The sequence below is a fragment of the Ornithorhynchus anatinus genome, chromosome 7 (genome assembly GCF_004115215.2).
Source record: "Ornithorhynchus anatinus isolate Pmale09 chromosome 7, mOrnAna1.pri.v4, whole genome shotgun sequence".
NCBI lineage: Eukaryota > Metazoa > Chordata > Mammalia > Monotremata > Ornithorhynchidae > Ornithorhynchus > Ornithorhynchus anatinus.
Window position 1 is genome coordinate 64,856,777 of NC_041734.1, and position 7,329 is coordinate 64,864,105.

Here is a 7,329-nt window from a genome sequence, read left to right on the forward strand (position 1 = left end):
AAGATCACTAGGTGCTTTGGCTAGAAGAGCCGAATTTCAGACTCCTCATGGTTCAGAGTTAAAGGTACGCCCAGCCCCACAGCAATGGCCACTGCAGTCAGTAGCCCTCCTGAGGTTTTTTGGAAGCTGTGAGTGCTGTGAGTGCTGAGCTCTTTCCTGCCGGAATGGTGGAAGACAGAGCCAGATGGAGGCTCCTCGGTGGTTCCAAAGGGAGTGGGTGCCAGTTCCCGGGAGGAAGTGTAGCAGGATATCCTTTCGGGGGGATGCTAAGAGTGTTACAGTGACAACTTTTATCCCCAGTCTGCACATATAGCATGTTGGGAGTGGGGGCTCTGGAGGTTGGGGAAAGAATTTCATTCATTCATTCAATCATATTTATTGAGCGTTTACTTGTGTGCAGAGCACTGTACCTAGCCTTTGAAAAGTACAATTCAGCAACCCATAGAGACAATCCCTACCCAACAATGGGCTCACGGTCTAGAAGGAAGTTTGCTCAGCTGAGGTGAAGAGGCGCTGAGAAAACTTGGCTACTGCTTTTATCCCCATAGCCTAGTATACACAAATACCCAATTGTTATTGTTATTACTGCTGTGGATTGTTGCTGTTATCATAGGTGAGGATTCTTTATTTTTTTTTTTATAATCTCCCAATTTCTTCAGCTCACCGTGACCACAATCTCTCTCTCATGACATCTCAGTTCTATGTCATGTGCGCAACACTGCATTAAATTAATTGCAAAGACACCCCAGTGTTTTTTCCTGCAGAAATAAACAATGGGATAAATAGTGGAGGGGAAACAGTAATGTCTTTTGCAAAGTAGAGAACACAAAGAAATTCTGTTCCTTGGTCATAGACTGGACCTTTGACGTTCCTTGGCCAACTATCTTGCCAGATACTTGACAAAATAATTGACCAACTGCCAGATTATCATCTTTATCTTCATCGCCATCATCATAATTGAAATGGATAGAGTCCGGGCCTGGGAGTCAGAAGGATCTTGGTTCTAAATCTGGCTCCGGCACTTGTCTGCCATGTGACCTTGGGCAAATCACTTCGCTTCTCTGTGCCTCATTTATCTCATTTGTAAAATGGGAATTGAGACTGGGAGCCCTATGTGGAACAAGGACTGTGTCTAACCTGATTATCTTGTATCTACCCCAGTGCTTATTACAGTGTCTGGCATAGAGTAAGCTCTTAAATACCACAATAATAATAATTATTATTACATTTTGTGAGGCAACTACTGGGCTAGGTGCATAAGACGGAGAAATCCTCTGAGCAACCCAGTTCCACTGGTGATGAAATAATTCATGTTCATGACCCACTGACAAAACAGAAACAAAAATCCCATAACATTAGGCAGCCCGGGTCATTGTTTGCTTCATTCATTCATTCATTCATTCATTCATACTTTCAGTAGTATTTATTGAGCATTTCCTGTGTGTAGAGCACTGCATTAAGCACTTGGGAGAGTGCAGTACGAAAGAATTAGTAGACACATTCCCTGCCCATAAGGAATTGGCATTTTAGAGGGATTTTTAAGACCGTAGCAACAGCATCATCGAATAGCACTCTGGTTTTCTGAGCATCCATATTAGGAAGCCTCCTTTACCCAAGCTAAATTCACCAGAGGATCACAGTTATCAGGCCCTATTTTTGCAGTCCAAAAACAAAGTCCTACCAAACCCCAAAGAAATAATAACTGTGTCAAGGAACACCAGGACAGTATGAGACAGTTTGAACAGCAGCAGTATGGAGAATAGCTCTCATTTTCACAAGAGTCAGTCAGATTCAAAGTCAGCATCACAGCCCTGAAAGGAACAAGACATCTTGGTGGGGGACTGCTCTCCGAGATGTGACAAATATAAGACTCTCAAGCGTAGGCTTTGTGAACAGACAGCTTCTTGTCTTAAACCTTCTAGAGGCATTAGAGAGTGTCTAATGTTCCTTCGCGATGTCTGAAATGGTGCATATCCTCTGCCATGACTGTCATCTTTGAAACGGAGATTCAGTAGAGATCTGAACAGACTCATTACTGAAGGACCGCAGCTTGCCACTCGATAAACTGAATCTCATAAAAGATTTCAATGCCCATGTAGGCAGTGATGCTGAAGTGGGGGTTGGGGTGTGTGTGTCGGGGGGGCGGGGGAAATCACAGGACAAAATGGGATTGGTAAACAGCAATAACCAGCTCCTGCTCAATGAATGTGCTACAGCCACCAGGTAAACATTGTTTACCAAGTGAGAGAAAGCCATCTTGGTTCCACCCCATGAGAAAACAGTGGTGCAGAACTGATGACACAAGAGCAGGGAATTCACAGATTTTTATCTTGCCATTTTGCCTGTTGGCAGTTGGCTTCACCTCTAACTGATCCCCTGCAAATAGAGAGGTACCCCTGAAAATAACCTTCGGAGGATGAGTACTGAAAGATGGTCATATTAATATCTAGCTTGCTACGTTCAAATTTTTATTAACAATGGTAGGGAGTTTTTGTCTGCTGCAGAGATAGGCAAGTTTCTCAGTAGAGGGGAGACAAAGACTGTACTTTTCAGCAAAATGATCCAGGCATCAGAGCGAAATGTGACTGGAGAGAGAATAGGTAGGTCAATGAGGAGACTGTTGCAGTAGTCGCGGTGGGATATAACAATAGCTTGGGTCAGCATGGTAGCCATTTGGATAGAGAAGAAGGAGTGGCTTCTAGAGCTAATGTGAAGGTAAAACTGACAGATTTGGTAACAGAATGAATATGTGCAATGGAATGAGGAAGAAAAGAAGGGAGTAAGGGTATTTAAAGTCCTTAATATCTCCCGAAGGGCGGTAGTTCAAAACTGGATGCATTTGTCCAAACTGAGATATTCTGGTTGCCCCATGACCTGAGGTCTATCTAGCTAAATGTCTCTCTGGCTTTTCTGGAAGAGACACAGATTGGACAGTGTCAGTGAAGGGGACTGACTGCAGAATGAAAACCCCGGGCCAAGGTTCCAGAGTCATTGAGTGCTCAAATTCTTGTTCAGGGAAGGAAATGCCAAGACTCTTACAGGAAGTATTTGGCATCAGTCTGTGCTTGTTGAGTCATCACTTTTGCTCTCATCCAAGATGTCTTGGTTGTGATTCTCCCCAAGAATTGCTAGGTGACCTTAAGCCAGTCCCACAACCACATTGAGCCTTGCTTTTTCCCGCTGTAAACCGATTTCCTCTTTCCTTGGAACCTACTTATCCACCTCCCTTGGCTCACTCTGCTCTTTCTGGATGGATGAATACTGTCACAATCATCGTGTGGCTCACCAGGCTCGATTCTTTCAGGACAAACACAAGCAGAGCTCGCACGGCCGGCAATGACTGATCATGGCAGATAATTGCTCTCTTCTAAGTCCAGAGGGCAGCCCTGCAATGATAGTCAATGGAAAAAAAAATCAATTTGTACCAGCAGATGGATTTTAACAGTGCTATAAAAGAATGTCATTTTTAGAGAAGCCAGCACTAATTTCCTTCATATTTTCCTTTAATAGACTCGGCGATACTCTCCTTCCTAATATGGGGCATCCTGTCATTAAACGCTAAGGGGAACTGTTTTGAATGAAGATATGGGTTGATCACTGGAGTCTGTCCCAACATCCAGAGGTTTTGGTTCAACTAAACTGCTTTTGCAGAAGTTGAAGAGATGGATCATTCTGAGAGTCTTTAAGGGACTAAGAATATACAACATGATCATTTAAAGCTCTGTAGGAAATATACCCCTGAGGTCTTGCACTTTCCCCTGATTCCAAACTTTGTTGGAGACATTTATTAATGTTTCTGCAGCAAAATAAGAGGTGGGGATTTTCATTAGAATGTAGGGTTCTCCATTGCCCTTTTTTCCTATCCTTCCTGAAATTATTGATTCTTATAAGAATCAAGGGGAAGGGGGAAAAATGCTCGAAGCAGAGAAAGAAATCTCACAAAAGAAAACTTGACCCCAGAGCTAACTTGATAAAGTAATTTTGGCTAAATAGCTCTGTGCCACTTGATAGATACAATTTCTCCTGATTTACTCTTTGAACAATTTCAACTTATACGAGAGGCGTGCTTGGAGAATATTATGTTCTAAATGGTAATGTAATAAATACTTTCTCCAGAATATTCCTATGGGCTATAGAGGACTTTCTTACATTACTGGGGCTCTCTGAAAGCCATTTTACATTTCAATCAATTAGGCTTAATTAATTAGATGCTTGGTGAAAGCACTTTGAGATTCCAGGCAGAGAAAGAATAACTAGTACTTGATACTGCTTGATAGTGTATTAGTCAATGAACTAATGGTATTTATTGAGCACTTACTATGTGCAGAGCACTGTACTAAGTGCTTGGGAGTGTACATTATAGCAGAGCTGATGGACATGTTCCCCGCTCACAGTGAGATTGCAAGAGAAAGAAAAAAGTGATGTTTTGCAAATGGCACTGCTACTGTCCAAGCTTAAGAGAATCCTGGCCTGAACCTTAATGTCCTATGATTTCTTCTCCTTTTAGATGTGGTTTTAATGGAAATCTGGCTCTGGGTTGCTGCAGGGGGATGAGGGAGGGAAGTTTAAATGGGAAGAGGTTAAGGGGAAGGTTATGCTCAACTTTTCTGGGATATAAACCTTCAGCGCTTATAAGGGTCAAGTTGGAGCGTTCAAGTTAGGAATTAGAAAATTCAGACCTCTGGGGGAAAAGGCATCCTTGGAATTTCAAGACTCTAGACTGTAAGCTCATTGAGAGCAGGGAACCTATCTACCAACCCTGTTGTATTCTTCCAAGTGCTTAGTACAGTGTGTTGCACACAGTAAGCGATGATTTAATACGGCTGATTGATTGGTTGATTGATTGATTGATTGATTTCAAGGGAGGAACATAAGCTAGCCATCCTACGGGCTTCCGGATACACAAATCAGGCTGGGAACGAGAAGGGGAGACTAGTACTTTGGGTTTTTGAGGATAAGGGTAGCAGCTGCCCATCAGGGTGAATGCCAAGGAAGGTAACCATAGCTTGGTTCCTCCAAGAACCCTTTAGCTTCCTTTTTTTTTCTTTTTTAAATGGTATTTGTTAAGCGCTCACTATGTACCAAGTACTACACTAACGCTGGGGTAGATACAAGTTAATCAGGTTGGACACAGACCCTGTCAGTCTTAATCCCCATTTTACAAATGAGGTAACTGAGGCACAGAGAAATTAATTGACTTGCCCAAGGTCACACACAGCAGACAAGTGGCAGAGCCAGGATTAGAACTCAGGTCCTTCTGCCTCCTGAGCCCGTGTTCTATCCATTAGGCCACACTGCTTCTCTAGCTGGAGGAAGGACATTGGGCTCTATGGACCATCTGGGCTGATCCGGTAAAGGTACTGCTTATTTCTTCTCCAGTGAACACCTGGGTCATTTGGAAATCATCCCAAGGATGTATTCACACACAAAAAATCTCTGTCCACACCAGCCGGAACAGTTTCAAATTGATCCTGAAATTGTTCAATGTAATTAATGGTCTTCTGATTCCCTTTTGATTTGTGTTAAAAGGGAATTAGCCACGGTTGTGCTATTAAGGAACATGTAGCTTTGGGATTTTTCTGGAAATGAGTATTGATTTCTCCCTTCATTTCCAAAGAAGGAAGCTCCACCACTTCCCAGGGCAATGCTGGGAGGAGACTAGAGGGCTCTTGGGGGCAAAACCTTATTGGCTAAAATCTCTTTTAGACTAGAAAATTCAGGGAATAATCCTGCTACATGAAGGAAGGCTCCTGGCGGGGATTAGGCAGCTTCAAGCTATTACACAGATCAAATGAAGGAGATAACCCTCACGCTCACATTTCACAGGTGTAGTGTTTTCTTCTTGCTTCCTCTATTCCACCACTTTGCTTAATTCTACTCAGTGATGTTACCAGCTGAGGGAGTTTTGAGTGTCATTCTGGGAAAGACACTATACCCTGTCCCGATCCACAATTTTTCCTTATGATTGTATGTCTCGCTCCTTTTACCCTCTCCCAAGTGCTTAGATGCTTAGCATCTAGCACTCTGGACTGTCTTAGTACAGGGTCTAGAGCTCAAGAGGTGTCATTGGTTGATTGCGAAATCATCATCGGTGATATTTACTGAGCTCTTACTGTGTGCAGGGCACTGTACTAAGCACTTGGGAGAGTATAATGCAAGAGAGTTGGTAGACGTGTTCCCTGCTGTTAGCGAGCTTGTCTTGTCTTATGTCATCGAGTCATCTCCGACCCGTAGCGACACCATGGACGCATCTTCCCCAGAACGTCCCTCCTCCATCTGCAATCGTTCTGGTAGTGTATCCACAGAGTTTTCTTGGTAAAAATATGGAAGTGGTTTGCCATTGCCTCCTTCAATGCAGTAAATTTGAGTCTCCGCCCTCGACTCTCTCTCATGCCACTGCTGCCCAGCACAGGTGAGTTTTGACTTGTAGCAGATTGCCGTCCACTCTCTAGCCACTGCCCAAGCTAGAAATGGAATGGATAGGCCTCTGCTTGACTCTTCCTCCCATAGTCGAGACTGGTAGAGTACTGGAAACTCTCCAGGTGCGACTCTGAGAGGATGTCAGCAAGTTTACAGTCTGAGAAGTGTTCAGATTAGGCCTCGGGGAAAAATGAACCCTCTGACTCCCTTCAGTGCCACTTGTTAAACATGGACATGGAGGGAATCCTTCTTTAACTTGCTGAGTGTGGAGTTCAGTCCTATGTCAGAGTCGGTTGTGTCATTCCTTGTATGGGAAACAGAGGCAGTCAGGTGTCTCCTGTTAACTGCCTTCTCATGGAATGCTCCATTATTTTATTAACTATCCGTATAAATTATTTATCTGCAAAATCGCTGATGCTGACCTACTCCGATAAGTGATGTCGTCTATGGGAAGCGCTGCTGTGGGGACTGGGTTCTCGGACTGCTGCCAGAACACTGAAAATCAATTTTAATTCTTTTTTGTGAAAGTACTTGAGAGCGAAGATTTTTCAGATGATGGCTGCTCTTTACAGTGATCCTCCATCAAACCCATGAATTTGATTTCAGGGAGCAAATTGAGGAATTTTGCTGGGGGCACTGCCCTTTGCATTATTATTATTAACAGTAATAGTAATAATGGCATTAATAATCTTTATTAAGCACTTACTATGTGCCAAGCGCTGTATTAAGCACTGGGATAGTTACAAGATAATCAGGTTTGACCTAGTCCCTGTTCTACATAGGGCTCACAGTCTAAGTAAGAGCGAGAGTGAGTATTTAATCCCTATTTTACAGGTAAGAAAACTGAAGCACAGAGAAGTTAAATGACTTGCCCCAGGTCAAACAGCAGGGAGGTGGCAGGGCTGGGAT

At 43.3% G+C, this 7,329-nt stretch overlaps 1 non-coding gene across 1 annotated transcript; it reads right to left on the reverse strand.

Moving 5' to 3' along the window:
- Nucleotides 1-6,422: 6,422 nt before the first annotated feature.
- On the reverse strand, nucleotides 6,423-6,560 carry LOC114813358. The gene has a single exon (XR_003761080.1). It is a non-coding gene; the product is annotated as a small nucleolar RNA SNORA7 (small nucleolar RNA).
- Between the last annotated feature and the right edge of the window lie 769 nt (nucleotides 6,561-7,329).